General features: G+C 36.3%; 1 protein-coding gene and 1 long non-coding RNA gene across 2 annotated transcripts in view; both read left to right on the forward strand.

Moving 5' to 3' along the window:
* Positions 1-15,901, forward strand: part of LOC120414035 (uncharacterized) — a 352,822-nt gene that overhangs the window by 220,596 nt on the left and 116,325 nt on the right. The window lies entirely within an intron of this gene.
* LOC120414037 (uncharacterized) lies at positions 3,521-4,124 on the forward strand. The gene is made up of 3 exons (XR_005605017.2): positions 3,521-3,751; positions 3,813-3,936; positions 3,992-4,124. It is a non-coding gene; the product is annotated as an uncharacterized LOC120414037 (long non-coding RNA).

Genomic DNA, 15,901 nt, shown 5'->3' on the forward strand with positions numbered 1-15,901 from the left:
CGCCGACACGTCAAACAAACGGACTCAAACATCTTTATCAACAAATCATTACCGAAACCGACAATTATCGTGTCTCGCTACCACAGTTATTGACCACTTCAAGACCTCAGAATTGCTCCCGCGTGATCCCGCCGGTCGCTGATTGCCGGTGTGTCGAACCATTTGTAACACAATTACCCCCGGTAATGACTCAATACCGCGACTGCTCAATTAACCTGCCCGCTCTGGAGATCGGGAGCGCATTCCGCGAAGACCTTGCAGACCGGGAGTCTCCCGGCCACACAATGTTGCATCGCTCTGGAGTTGGCCTCTGGCAGTTGTTCTGTGGTTATTTTTAACACTCCCCTGATCCAGACTCCAAGAACGTTCTTTTGTTCTTACACTTATGGCCGGTGCAGTCTTGCGGTGAACCGCACAATTTATGATTTATTATTTCTGTTCCCAGATTTCAACCTCGGCGGAACCTTCTCTTCCCAAGGTGGCAAGAAAATCAGAAGAAAAAAAACTTTGTAAAACAAACACTCGATAATGGCGGCGGCGGCATCAACAGAGAGTGGGGAGAGCAATTTCGTATATCTGCGCTGGTGATCCATCCATACGAGATATTACAGCAGAACCACTTACAACTGTAACAATGCTCGCAACCCGGGCCTCATTATCGAGTTACAGCCTTGCCGGCGAGATCGCAAGATTGTCCGGGAGCGAGAGCAGATCGTCGGTGGAGTTGGATCTTGGGACATTTCTTGAACAAATAATAGGTTTTACATTTTTATCTAAGCATCACTTGACCTTACATTTAAAAAATTCTGATATTTTCGGTTGAAATAACTGGCAAATTTTTTGTTTATAAAATTTCGAAAGATCGCCATTTACCACACCGGCGACGACAAGCAAAGCGGTTCAAGATTGTCGGAAAATCGCTCACTTTCGTGAGACATGCAAAATAAACTGTGAACTTGCGATGATGATGATGATGAAGATGATGATGGCGGGAAAAACGACTGACTCATTGTTGTTGGATTGTTTTGCTCCAATTGCTGTTTTCTTTCTTTTGTTGTTTTTGTTTGCTGTTTAGTGCTTTTGTAAGTGATAATTTTTCAATTAGTTGTAGGGTTTAATGTTGATTAAATTATTGAAAATGCCACTTGGATTTTTAAATATAAATATTCAAAAATAATACAAAATCAAACTATGAATCACCCTTTGAATATTTGAAATATTTCATTAAATCAATCAATTATTTACTAATAAGCTTATGATGCAGAATACCATCAAAACATGAAATGGATTTAGTTAATAATTGTCAATTGGCTCAAACTTGTTGGGGTTTTCCCTATGACCAAAGAAACCATTTTGTGTCATTGGTTTACCTTTACAAGGCTCCATACAATTTTGGCCGCTGTCCATACAAAAATGGTACCTAAATGTTCGAAAATCCATATCTATGGAAGTAATTTTCTAATCGGTTTGGTGTCCCCGACACCGTTGTAGGTGTTGATGAGGACTATTCAGAAAAAATTGAACATGGAAAACTGAATTTGGCTGATTTTTAATTCACCTTTTTTGCTAAAAATTCATTTCTCAAAAACCATATATTTTTTTAAAGAAGTGATTTAGGGGCAAAAACCACAACTTTTCAGCCATAGAAATTACGACAAAACATTTCTGCCTAGTTTTGATTATTTTGAAAAAGCTGTTTTTTTTAAATAGAAATTTTATTCGATTTTTTTTTGGGTTCAGTGTTTATAGTGAAATTATATTTGCAATCTCAAATTGAACAGAATTTACAAAAGTACTACAAGTGTACAGGTGTACCGTTTTCTAGATTAAAAGTTTAATTTTATTTGATTTGCCAAATGTTTAATTACTTTCATATGCCAAATGTTTAATTACTTTCATACTTAATTACTTATCCCTTATTTAAAAGTAATAATAAATATTAAATAAATTTGAGTATTTCTTTGAGGGGCTCTAAAAGAGTTTAGACAATGAAATTATTTTAAAAAAATTCATCCGATACCTTTTTAAAAGTTAAACTATAAATTTAAAAATTGATTTAAAAATAAACAAAATGTTTTTGGGTTCGTGGTTCAAAATTATGCTAGTTTATTTTTTTGTAAACATATTTATTATGTGAATTTAAATTATTATACAGAGCAGAAAATTTTACTAAAAGTTTTAAACCTAAACATAAAATATCAACACAATAGTTTCCGAGAATCGCAAAAATAAAATAAAACTCACTGAAAAAAGTGTTTTTAAGGCCGTTGCTAATATTTTTCAAAGTTTATGTCATAGGGAAGCAGAGCAGAATTCAGTTCGTTGCAAATATTCACCTAATTTAATTTTTTAAAGGACGATTCTCAATAATAAATAAAATAATAAATTACATACTTACTTTAATTACCCATTAATTACTTTCAATTACTCTAATTGCCGTTAATTACTTAACAATTAATGTATTCACCTGCTCAAAATCAAAGTTATTATTAATTATTTGCTAGTCTGAGACCTTGCTGGAAAACTCTTGATTTTAGATTGGTTTTCGATCAACAATTTAGAAGAAAAATGAAGTAAGTCTCATTCCTCTGTTATTTTTGACGAGGAGAAAGTGTCGAAAAATCTTGCTGTCAGAAACGGGATGTCACTGTAGTAATCAAGATTGTCCATTTTAATATTTTTTTTTCGAAAAGTTGAGAGAATTTCAAAAAATTTACTAATATATATTGAAGATTGGACCTCTGATTGCTGAAATACAGCGAGTTAATAAAACAGAAACTCAAAAAAAAACTTGAAACAAAATTTGTAATAACCTAACCCAGAAGTGTCTTTTTGTGATAAGGAACTTTTTTTCAATTTTAATTTTGTGTTTTTTGTAACTTTTTTTCAAAGCGAATCAATATTTTACATTTCAAAGGTTTTTTTTTTTCGTAAAATCGCGATAAGTCTTGACAAGCATAACTTTCGATACTTTCTGCTGTACTACTTTGTAGAATATTTATGCACTCTGAAATAGTAACTCTTAAAAGTTACAAAAAACACGAAATTAAAAAAATTAAACATTTAGTTCAAGTTGAAAAAATTGCCCTTCTGAATAATTGCAGATTCGAAGAGTAGATTGAAATTCTTATAAAATGGCATGTCCCTAGGGCGTCCAATTTTCCCGGGTTTTGAATTTCCCGGGAAACGGGAAAAATATTTTTAGAATCCCGGGAATTCCCGGGATCCCGGGAAATTTTCTAATCAGTAATAAAATCTATGTTGTCATTATATTTGTTATGTTTTCAAGCTTAAAATCATAGAATTAGCTTAATAATATTAATTGGTGATAATCTACACTTCAATCTGAACAAGGACGGCAGTTTTTAAATAGCCTAAAATAAATTAATTTTATTTTCTTTGTAGTGTTTTGGATTTAAAAATCAACTTCAATTTATAATTCCAATGTGATTATTTTTTTTTAATTTGCGGAACAAATTACACTGGTCTTTTATAAAAATATTTCTTTTATATATGTTACGCGTGGAAAAGCGCTAAACGCACCTCACGTCTTTACCGGCGCATACCCGTTGGCAATCGTGTTGTCAGAAGATACTGACATTTAATCGAAAGTCATCTCGCGATGGCTCTTTGCCGGTGATCAACCAGAGTCACGAGTAGAAGTGCACTTTGTGCACGAACAAATATATTTCGCGATTAATTTTAGTGAATACTGAATTTAAGTCCCATCTGGGCACCCCGTGAAGCAGTAGTAAGTTTCACTAGAATGTTTAATTTAGAAGTTCTTAACATGATAATTTCTCCTCCCTTAGCATTTCTTACAATGCAAGTCTAACCTAGAATCATTTAGATTTGCCATCAGCATGCATGTGCTCATGCAACTCCCAAATCGTCTTTTTGGAAAAAAAGAACATCTTTTGTATCGAGTTACTAAACGTAAGTTTGGATTTTTCTAAAACGATAAATAGTTAATCTTAATCTGTATTCTTAGGCAATTTGTAACTAGCCGTTTAAAACCAGCTCAAATCGCCAAATACAAACCTAGTTAAGCAAAAACTGAGCGTATTTCTTCGGTGGTTACAAATACGGAAAAATCCTCGATCCCGTTGCCAGCAAGGGCAACATATGTTGCCGAGCTGGGCAACGGGTGCTGATATTTTCCGGATTTATAACTCAAAAATCGTCGCAGGTTGGCGAGTTCATTGCGATTGTATTTCAGTGGGAGAGAGAGTTATAAATTTCCTAAAATACAGTACAGTGGAGTAAGAAAAACTCAGCAATTATAACTAATAAGTAAACTCACGTTTAGTGTCAGCGGTCCCAATTTGGGTATTCAATTGAGCATCGTTGATGCAGATCGGTTCAGGTTAGAATCCCGCGTGGAGTACTACCTGCACAAAGGGGGGGATGTTTAAGCTATATTTTGTAATAATAACTCACTAATATTATCAATAAACACATTGATAAGTACCTAATTCTCGGAGCAGGTATTTGATAACTAATTTAACTAAATTGAAAAGGCCTTCATGGCGAAAAATACGTTTTGAGCTAGCACTAATCACTCAGACGGTGACGATACGAGGAATGTAAAGGATCTTTGTTCGTGGCATCACCGTTTGGCAGCTGTCATCTGTACGGGATGTACTGTTGCTGGTCCGCGAGGTGCGTTTAGCGCTTGCCGCGCGTAACAATATATATTTTTATACGACTAAAACAGCCTAAAAAAATCCTTTTATATGTTAAAAAAAAACAAAAAACGACAGCAAATAAAATGATACCAGTCAATGTAAAATTTTCGATAAGTTTTGCATTCATTGTTTTATATAAAACATATTTTACTAATTATATTGAAGTTACTACCGCCAACCGGGGGGAAATCGAGACTACGGTCTGAAAAGGTACAGGAGATTCCAGAGCAATACATTCAAACATTATGCATTTGTTTGCTTAAATAGCTGTCTTTATTCGTTACATTTGTCCTTATTTGCCTTTTGTTTGTTTCATTAAAATTTATTTAATATGAGATTTTTGTTTCAAATTTAAAATCGTAAATATATTCAGTCTTTTAAAATAAAATAAAAGAGAAAAAATCAAAGCTTTAAGCATTTTGCAGACCTGTAAAATTAATTTATAATTATTTTCCCTAATAAGCCAAATTAATGCTGATATTTGCGAATACAAATTTTAATTCATTTTATCGATTACTTAGTATTCAACTGTACTATTTCCACAACCAAATCTAAATTTCCGGACCAAAATTTGTTTTTTTTTCAATTTCGGGAATTCCCGGGACAAATTAAAGAAAATCCCGGGATTCGGGAATTCCCGGTTTTGAAAAAATCCCGGGATTTTTGTCCCGGGAATTCCCGGGATGGACGCACTACATGTCCCTCGATTTTTGACAGTTGAGTAACAAGAAAAAAAATGATTCAAAAACTATTGATCCTTGCACTGGAACTTGGATTTGGCCCACACTTTTCTCTCGCACTTTTGACAAAAAAATTTCCAAAAACCAGCAGTTCGACGTCGTCGTGCTATCATGTCGCACCCGCCATTTTGACGTTCCGAGAAAAACGCCTTTTAAATGTTTGACCCTGAATAAACAAAAACGAAAGCACGCAATGTAAACAATAACAAACACGTTTTGTTTGGCTGACCATTCTGTGCATTGTCCCGAAGTTTGGTTGAAGTTGGTTACTGGAGTCCCGAGTTATAATTAAAAATGTTTACGGTAGTCTAACTTGTACGTGCGTCAAACGCATTCTGACCAGAAATCCCTTTGCCCTTTGTCGCACTTACATCTATTTTCAGGGAGTGACAAGGTAGCACGACAGGATTGAAACTTCTTTTATATGTAGAGTGACAAAGATTTTGGGAGCTTTTTTGGTTTTCATTGAATATCTCAGGATTGAAATCGAATTTTGGGGATCTGTGAAGGTCAAAAGATGAGGCATTGTGAGCTGCACAAAATGGCGTTCTTAACTCAATTTGGCCCAAAATGCACGTACGACAAGTTAGCACGACGGCGACGAGTTGTTTATTTACATTCCAGTCGCAGTTTCCACCAAACTGGACATTCGCACTTTAAAATTGCGATTGACAGGTGAGCAACATCGGCTCGCTTTGATCATTCTTTGAGAAAATTAAAATTTCCCAAGCCAGTTTGACAAGTTGCAATAGTGCGATCGATAGCAATAATTTAGTGCGAAGTCCAAGTTAGTGGTTAGTGAGAATTGCGCATTTTTTTTTTACTTTTCTTTATCAAATCAGGCGTCCAATTTTACCCAAAAAAACTCTTGAGTCGTACCGCCCCACCGTCACGAAATATCAAAAAATGGACCTCGGATTCGAGATCAGAAACCAAAATTACAAACTTTCACGGGAATAAAACAATTTGTTCCCTTCATTATTTCTTTCTATCTTCATCGTGAATGAATAAAACAGTCATGAATGTGAACCCTAAAAACAAACAATCGCAAGAGGAAAACAAACATAAAAAACCAAACCACGAAAATTAAAATGAAAAGTTGCATCTTCCTCACCCCAGCCAGGGGGAGAAGACAAACGAAACGGAAAATCTGCACCGAAAAAAAAACAAACAAACAAATTTCGAAAGGAAAAACTGACTCCCTCGCTGCAAATGCGAAATGAGCGAAAGACTTTCCACTACCGCGTGCAAACCCCTTGGCTCGTTCCGTCCGCATTACCACCCGCGCTCGCACAAGCTGTGCTTACTTAATCACTTTTACTTTAAGCGTAGTTTTATATACACCCGCCACACTTTTCTTTATCCGCGCGAGTAGCCAACACCACCCACCGGTAACACCACCCACTGGGGTGGCTTCCCCTCAAACTCCCTCCCTCACCAACCTTTATTTTTTCATGCATTTGAGTGGTGATCATTTGTTTTGTTAATTGACACGGTGGTTTGATATTTTACAAAAATGCTCATTTTTGTATAAATTAGCAAAAAAAAAGTATTTCCAAAATTAACCAAATTTTCATTTTTTTTATCAAAAACAAATTGAAGCCCACCGTGCACCAATGCAGCACACAAACACTCACTCAGACATTTCCCGGTTTTGCAATGTATCATTTTCATTTTCAGTTTGCAATTTTATTAATTAGCTATAGCGATCAAGCTTGAGGTGGTTGGTGAAGCAGCCCGCCGAAGAAGGTATGTAAAACCGCCGCCGTGGCTCTCAGCACCGTCAAATCCGGACAAAACACCACGGCGAGGAAAACCAGGAAGAAAAGTGAAAAGCCGGACGCACCTCACGTGGTTTCGATTGATCTGTGTTATACGATCAGATGTGATTTTTTTTCTGCAGAGGGGGTTGTCATTTTTGGAGTGAAAAGTCTTTAATTTTGACCAGCTGGGGGTAGGTGATCGATTGAAGATTTTTTTTGCAGACTTAAAATTAAATTAAATTATAACTACAGCTGAAATCAGGTCATGTGAAATTGTTGTCCTTGTCTAAAATTAATTATTCTAAAAAGTACATTTCCCTTAACAAGAGAAACATACTCGCTGCAAATTGTCTCATTTCTGTTTACAAGCAAACACCATAACGTGCATGTTTGCTGCTTAATTTGCTCTCATTTTGACCTTTTCGGTCGTCGTCGGGACTTGGTCGGGACAACGGGAAAATTTGCATATCCGATTAATCATCACTTATCGTGTCGTGGCCGTGGTTTGTTTACTTGTTTTGGCCAGCAATTTACCACAAATTAGTGTCACACTCCGCCTCGTCGCTCGTACCAGCCAAGACCAAGAGATTGCATGGAACCAAGGTGATCTTTATGACAGTAACCAGAGCAGTAAGGAAAAACAAACTTGAGGTGTGTGTTTTTTTCCTCCTGAGAGTACTCTCGGTTGTGAAAATATGATACTTTTCTTTTTTGATTCAAGTATGACGTAAAATTTTATCCCTTGAATGCCAAGAAATTTTTCAACTGTAAAAAAAAAATATATAAAAAAATCCTTATAAAATGATACAATTATAAGTACTACACAATTAAAAAGTTATCAACAAATAACCCTCAAATTAGCATCTACAATCCGAAAACTAATTATTGTCAAAATTCGAAAAGGGTTTTCAAATTCTTGATTTTAGTAAGTATAGTACTATGCTGCATTTTCATGTGCATGTGCATTTTCATCACTTTTGTGTTATTAATGTAGTTTGGTTCAAAATCGTGTGCTCTTTCAGAAAAGCCTAAAACATCTAGTACTTTGTTCTAGAAATCAGGAGGAAATCCAGTTTTTCCGTGAAAACTTAACACGTAGCCTAATGTGTGGGACAAAGTTGCATTGCGTTTTTCTCAGCTTGCTCGTTTTGCATATGGGACATTTATGCGATCATGGGCAGTATGGCTCGGTCTAAAATTTACAAAATTTGTGGGATATTTTTGAGTTTTTCTTAAGAATTAAAAATCGGAAGGTTACGAAGGAAGGTTTTTTATTGAAGATAATAAATATCTTTCACGATTAAATTTTCAATTAAATTGAAAAAACATGTTGAAATGTTGTACATATCTGTAGATATAAAATGTCAGGAAAAATATATTTTTCCCCAGCACATTCTTCATTTGAAAAATAAATTGTGGTAATGCAACATCATACTAAAGGTAATATAAAAACAAGACATTATCAACATTTAAAATTTATATTTTTTAAATTTTTCTCATTCGATCTCAGCAATTTCAACAAGTTTTTTTTTACAAAATTTTCAGCAATTCCCAAAAACTCATGATGTTTGAACAACTTCAAAGGAATACGAATGCTTTATTAGAAATGCAAAGGAAAATTAGTAATTTTATGAATCACAAATAAAAGTAAATTGAATATGAACATTAAAATTAACTTTCATCATTTTTTATCTGAATAGAATCGAAGTTTAGGACCCGAAAACCAAAAGTTAAAGCAACAAAAAAACAACAATTGAAAAATATTTTAAAATAGATTTAACATGATTTTTGGGCCAAATTGACTTAAACTTTGATAAAAAAAAATGAAACGGCATAGGGCTGATACATAATTTATTCTAAGTTTTTGTCACTTGACTCATGGTTGACGAGGAGGCTAATTAAAAAAAGATTCAAATTCAAAGATCAACTTTCAAAATTTTAAAACAAAAGTATCATCATCACAGTTAATCTAATACCAAAAACTGAAAATATCAAAAACACAGTAAAAATGATGGTAATATTCAACATTGAAAGATGATTTGTCAAAAAGTGTGTAACATTACATCAGGAATTGGTGAATTTTCATCAGGATCACTTTTACTGCTCTTTTAGGTAAAATTACTCAAAAATAGAGGTAATTTTTAACTTACCAAAATTACAACCTTCCGAAATTCAACTTTTTTTCTGTGAATTTATTAAAATAAATATTTTTACACAGATTATATAGTTTTCTGATCTATGATTCTAAAAATGCAATGTTTGCAATATTTTATTTTCAATGCATACTAATAAAAATCATGGTGATATTACATCTGAGAAATGTACCACTTATAACAGTTCAAACAAATTTCTGATGTTTTTTTTTTTTAAGAAAAGGACTAACAAACATTTTTTGTTGCTTTTTGGGTGTTTTCGATGACCCTGTACTCAAGGCGGTTTCAAAAACATCAAACACTCAAATATTTTTAACTAACACTATTTATCAAATAGATTAGAAAATGAGGGGCTCAAATTAATTTGCATAAACATTTCTAACAGTATAATCTTATATAATGATAATTTTTGATGTAAAATCATGTTGTTACCTATTTTTAGTTTAAATAACAACTTTTCAAGATTTTCATAAGGTGAAGCTGTCAAACATATTAAAGGGAATGTGAGCATACTTAAATGCTCAGCAATTTTTTTAATTACCAATAGAAATAATGGTAATATTTATCAAGTGTCATTTATCAAGTTGTAAACTCGCATATTTTCAGAAGTAAAATTACATATTTTTCTGACATAAAAGATGTACCCCTTCGCAGATGTAATATTACCATGATTTTTTCAACTGTTTTCATGATACAGGTTAACATCTTCCAATCTAATTGTTTTTCAACAATTCTTGTTTGCAAAATAAAAAGGAAAGATTTGGAAGGAGGTTTACACAGTTTACACAGTATCGAGTCAATATTACAAATCTTTTTTTGATGAAATTTCCCCAGATTCCCAAACATCATATTAACATGATTTTTTTTTACTGTGTGATGTCAATTTAATTTTTGAGACATTTATTACAGAACAATAAATTCTTTATTGCCTACAAGAGATCACAAATACCTCGATTTGAATTCGGAACACAGCAAAAAAAAATTGAATTTTGGAAGGTTGAAAATTTTGTAGGTTGAACCTCTTTTTTGAGTAATTTTACCTAAAAATTGTGTAAAAATGTGAACCTGATGAAAATTAATCAGACAGATTTTGTGTAAAAAAAATTGTAAAGTTTCATCAGTTTTTGATTAATTTTCATCAGGTTCACATTTTTACACAATTTTTAGGTAAAATTACTCAAAAAAGAGGTTCAACCTACAAAATTTTCAACCTTCCAAAATTCAATTTTTTTTTTCTGTGTTCCGAATTCAAATCGAGGTATTTGTGATCTCTTGTAGGCAATAAAGAATTTATTGTTCTGTAATAAATGTCTCAAAAATTAAATTGACATCACACAGTAAAAAAAAATCATGTTAATATGATGTTTGGGAATCTGGGGAAATTTCATCAAAAAAAGATTTGTAATATTGACTCGATACTGTGTAAACTGTGTAAACCTCCTTCCAAATCTTTCCTTTTTATTTTGCAAACAAGAATTGTTGAAAAACAATTAGATTGGAAGATGTTAACCTGTATCATGAAAACAGTTGAAAAAATCATGGTAATATTACATCTGCGAAGGGGTACATATTTTATGTCAGAAAAATATGTAATTTTACTTCTGAAAATATGCGAGTTTACAACTTTTCTGATGTAATGTCACTTTTTCAGTCTAAATTTAAGTAAAATTGCATCATAACAGTGGTAATCTTCAAATTTCCAAAGTACATATCTCAAATTTACACTTTTTTTGCTGTGTAACTTTACATTATTTAGCATGTAACAAAATAATTGTCAGCAAAAATATTAAAAAGTTGCTAGTTTCTGAGTTCAATTTAACACATTTTTCTGACATAAAATCTTTCAAGATAGTTTTATGTCATTAAAAGTGTGTAATTTTACATTAAAAATAGTGAAAATTACATCGGCGAGATGGAATTTTTGTCTGTTTTTTTTTCAATTTAAATTTAAGTTATTAAGTAGACATAAAAAAACACCTTCAAATTTTCATTTTTTGACTGTGTCGAGTACTGGTTAAAAAAAATTATCGACACAGTAAAAAAATAGTACGGAAGGTTTCAAAGGAAGATATTACCTCTTTTAAGATGTAATATTACCTCAATTTTGAGTAAAAAAGTGGAATTATCTGAATAAGAGGTAAATTTACAGATTTTTTTTTTCAAATTCAACTTTTTACTTAAGATTTAAGATTTTTTTAAAAATTTGACATTTTTGATTTTCATACCTTTTTGTCAATATGTTTTTAGCGAATTACAAATTATAACATTGAAAGAATAATCATTGATTATGTAATTCGTCACCAAACAAATTTTTCTACATGTACTTTTACTTTGATTGCACACAAAAATGTGTTTTTGAATGGGTCACACTGAAAAAAAAAAAAAAAAAAAAAAAAAAAAAAAAAAAAAAAAAAAAAAGCATAAGTAAAATGATCAAATCAAGAGTTTATCAGTCGGTATAATCAAATTATAACCCTGTTAAGGGTTAACGCAATTTCCCTACTACAGGCCCCACTGTAGATTGCTTGTTGTCTTTACCCTTGCTTGCTCACGCACCTAGCGGTTCACTTTGTCGTCGTGACTGTGCAATGCAGTATGCAAGGCATTCCAAAAGAACATTCACGGATTCTCTCGAGGCGGCAACTAAGTAGATATGCAAACAGGGAAGTAGTTATCTCTTCAGGTCTTAAGTTGGTGGTTACATTGTTTCAATGCGCGCCGTTCTGACCTGGTAAGATAGCTCAGACCGCTCTTTTCAGCTGAAGCAGTGCTCATTCAAGGTTGCCCGGATGCAAAGTGTTAAGGCGCTGTAATTAGCGCTAAATTGTTAACAAATTGGACCAGCCTCTTTCTGTGGATTCTTTGCGCGATGGTCACTAACAATGGGTGATGTGGGAACAATGCCCCGGACCTTATTTGGGATGAATGGAAAAGCTGCTGGAAACTAGGTTAAGCAAATTTGACCGAACCTCAATGGGAAACGGGGGAATTGCAGTCCTCCTCCCCCGAACTTAATCCATCGCGCGCGCAAATCAATCAAATTCATCAAGCTCATCATCATTATTGTTATTACCCGCGGTCGTTGGTTGGTCGCGTGACGATTACCACTCTGAGGAGGGGGGCCCTTTCCCGAGGTTGACGTCCGCCCCGAAGAACTGACTATGACTAGTCACAAAACGCTAAAAAGCGCGGGCCCTGGGGGCTCAAATTTCGTGTTCAACAACATCGCTAGTCAATGACTTTCGGGTGTATGCAAATTTGCGGGTTCCACATCCTCCCCCGCCCTCCCACTAGAGGGGGGGGGGGTCCAGCGAGCACTTTCTTCGCGATCCTCATTGATCAACGCGCTGCTTAATGGCAAATAAATTACACTACAATGAGTTGGTGGTTTTAACCAGGGGCTTTATCGTGGGTGGGTGAACTTCAAGTTTCGTGTTGTTTTTTTTTTTTCGAGGGGTGATTATGGGTCAGCTGATTTGCAACAACTGCCAGAGATTCAGGTCTGCTGATAGTGGCCCCGACCCCCTGGCTGGACAGGAAGTAGGTTGGCTGACTTGGAGGTGTCTGTTATTTTTGAAAACCGAAAAGTTGTCAGATTATTGGGCGCGAATTGTGGGTCTAGGTCACTAGTGTGTGAGGTTGAGTTGGCGATTTTAGAAGTTTGTGAAAGTGTTCAAAGGACTATTTTGAAGTCCGTACTCGAGCAGATTTTCTACAGCAAAAAAACTCAAAGTTGCTCTTGTCGCTCAAGCGCTCCATCTCAAAAGGTTTCTCACAGGGCCACGTCGCGGAAGTCACCAACCGACGACTGTCCGCGGCCACCACGGTCTGGTGTTCAAAATGAGTGCTTTGTCTTGTCCGGTGCGATGAGCGAAAAGGTCGCGCCGTTCTTGCGCCAAGTGGTTAATTTGTATTAAAATGTTGTGGCAGGTTGAGAGTCGGAAGCATTGCTGCATAATTTCAGGCAATTCAATTCAAGCGTTGAGACGATAGGTCAATGGTCCCGAACAGTAGCAGATCACGATATCGCAATGATAGTGATCATTAGCTTCATCAACCCCGGTCTGATCTGGGTCAATCCAGGTTAAGTGTCGCTCTCTACGGTGCGCCACACCCGGCTTGACCTCCAAATCAACCGCTGCACACAAATCATGCTCATCGAGAGTTGTTTCTGGTCGATCTACCGTTCAATTACCCCCGGCGCGATGGATCAAACGACGCGTGCTAAAACCTCCCCTTCAAACGGTACCTTACGGGGAGTTGATGCTGGTCGTCGTCGCCCTCCGTGCGCCACCACCCCCAGGTGTATAATTTGAGATCATTTCACAAATCACTAAATATGGTGACTCGGAGGTTCACCCCTACAACAAGGAAGGTAGCGTGTTGAACACGCGCGCAGATCAAACCGACACGAATAGAAAGCGAATGCTGTGTGGGTCAACCGCAAACATCGCGCGCGCGCTTGTTAGGTTAAGTTCAGTGAACACACACACGTGCGAGCGAGCATCTATGCTGACAATGACAGGGGAGGATTTGTGGTTTGGGTCAATGTTTCTGCTTCATTAATCATGGTAAGTTTGGCCACTATTAAGCGTAATCCTCTTTTCTGGAATCCTCGAGTAACGATGCGGTGATTTGTTTAGTGATCTAAAGAGTTGGTTTTGAACGCCAACTTGAAGATTCGTGGGGTTTTGAGCCTACTCAAGCGATTGTTGACCTTCAGGACTGACATAGCTGCGACGAAAATGTCAAAAAATCGAACGTGGACCTAGAGTAGATCTAGTCCGTACAACTTGACAGTCTGACAGTTTTGACAAGAGGTTGGCACTCCTCTTCACTAAATAACACGTTTGATTGCTTCACATCACTTCACGTCACTTTTCTAGTTCATTCATGCCAGATCAAAACACTTTCAAAGACTTACCTGTACTAATTTCATTACATCACTTCACAAGTTTCACCTTGTAACACACTCTGGGACTTACCTGCAGTCATCGAAACGTCAATTTCACAGGAGGGACTTTGAACATGAAGTCCGTAATAGAGGTGACCACCAACGTTCAACGTTAACTATGAAGGAGGTACTTTGAGTTTGAAGTCCGTAATAGAAGTGAGTGTAATTTACAACCATGATGAGACGATACCAGTTATGTGATCGTCCAATCAAGCAAAAGATCGTAATCATCCGCTGCAAATTTGTCCAAACATCATAATGCTTCGTGTAACGCTCCCATTTGGGTCACTCCAAATTTGCATACCCGCTAGGATCGCACCGAGTTCAAAGCACTGTTACAACCCGGCGGTCACCCCGGTTACAACAGACCTCTCCTCGTCCCCAACAAGGTGTCACTCACCTTTCCCGGGGCCAGCAGCGCGCAGCGCGCGCACTTGCTCCACCAATTCCCACTCTAGTAAACCATCTCAACCCGGGTCGTAAAAAACCGGCCACTCTTCTTTTGCATGCCCCATTGTTGGTTTTGTTGTTTCGCTGAACATCGATTTGTTGATTTTTATCACGACAAGCCAGTTCTGAATGGGTTGACGGTCGTCAGGTTTCTGGACGCACCATAAGGAACCTGCTTCAGCGTCGTCAGATCGGAGGAAGAGGACAATTGAAAGTATCGTGACCAAGCGGTAACCTTGAGAGCGCGTGCAAGGTTCGGGGGGCCGTTACGTGGGGAGAAAAACCCATAAAACAGTCATTAAAGTTTAATGAATCGCCAAACGGTTCCTCCGGACAGCTGCGGGTCTCAAGGAGTGGTTCTCGAACTTGATGAAGTTTTGCAATATCTGTTTTTCGGGTTTCACTGGACGACGAAAAAACTGGTGATATTTTGCGTAATTGCAAGTTCAGTTAAATTCGTATTAAACTGCGTTTACCTACTTCCTTACGAGCTGGACGCGGGGTTGGCATCTCCAGCTTCTCAGGAGTGGCGGACGTTCACTTGGGAACCTGTAAACGACTGTTTACATTTCATTACCGGTAACGATTAAGTGCGTCGTCAACTGCAAACAAGTACTTGCACTTGTTGACGGGTAAGTGGGTTGGGTTCGAACCCGGTCTGGTTTATTGTTTGGCGACCATTAAACTGCAGCTATTGTTGAGATATTAATTATCTTTGTACAAAACCACCACTAAAATAACAATCCTTGTTGAGACGAGTAAGTGATTGTAAATCTGAGCAGGTTAAGAGACTTGATATTATTTGACAGATTTGACAGAACTATAGATCGAAATGTGTCAACCTCTTTACAGATCAATAAAACACTGAGCGCGGCCCTAGGGTGGTCCTGGGCAAATTCCTGCCCTAAAGATTGCAGTGACAGATTGACAGAACACTGATTTCACTTGGCTTCACATCACTTTACACATTTCTTCATATCACTTCACAGCTATTCACTTCACTTACCTTTAAAGTTTTCTGCACTTACCTTGATTTGTCTGTTGCCATTCGCCAACCCTTTCACAACTTACCTGCCACCAAATTTCTGTGAAATATGGATGAGCTACTTTGAATTTGAAGTCCGTAATTGAACAGCTTGAAAGCTGATCCCAA

Source organism: Culex pipiens, chromosome 2 (assembly GCF_016801865.2).
Source record: "Culex pipiens pallens isolate TS chromosome 2, TS_CPP_V2, whole genome shotgun sequence".
Taxonomy (NCBI): domain Eukaryota; kingdom Metazoa; phylum Arthropoda; class Insecta; order Diptera; family Culicidae; genus Culex; species Culex pipiens.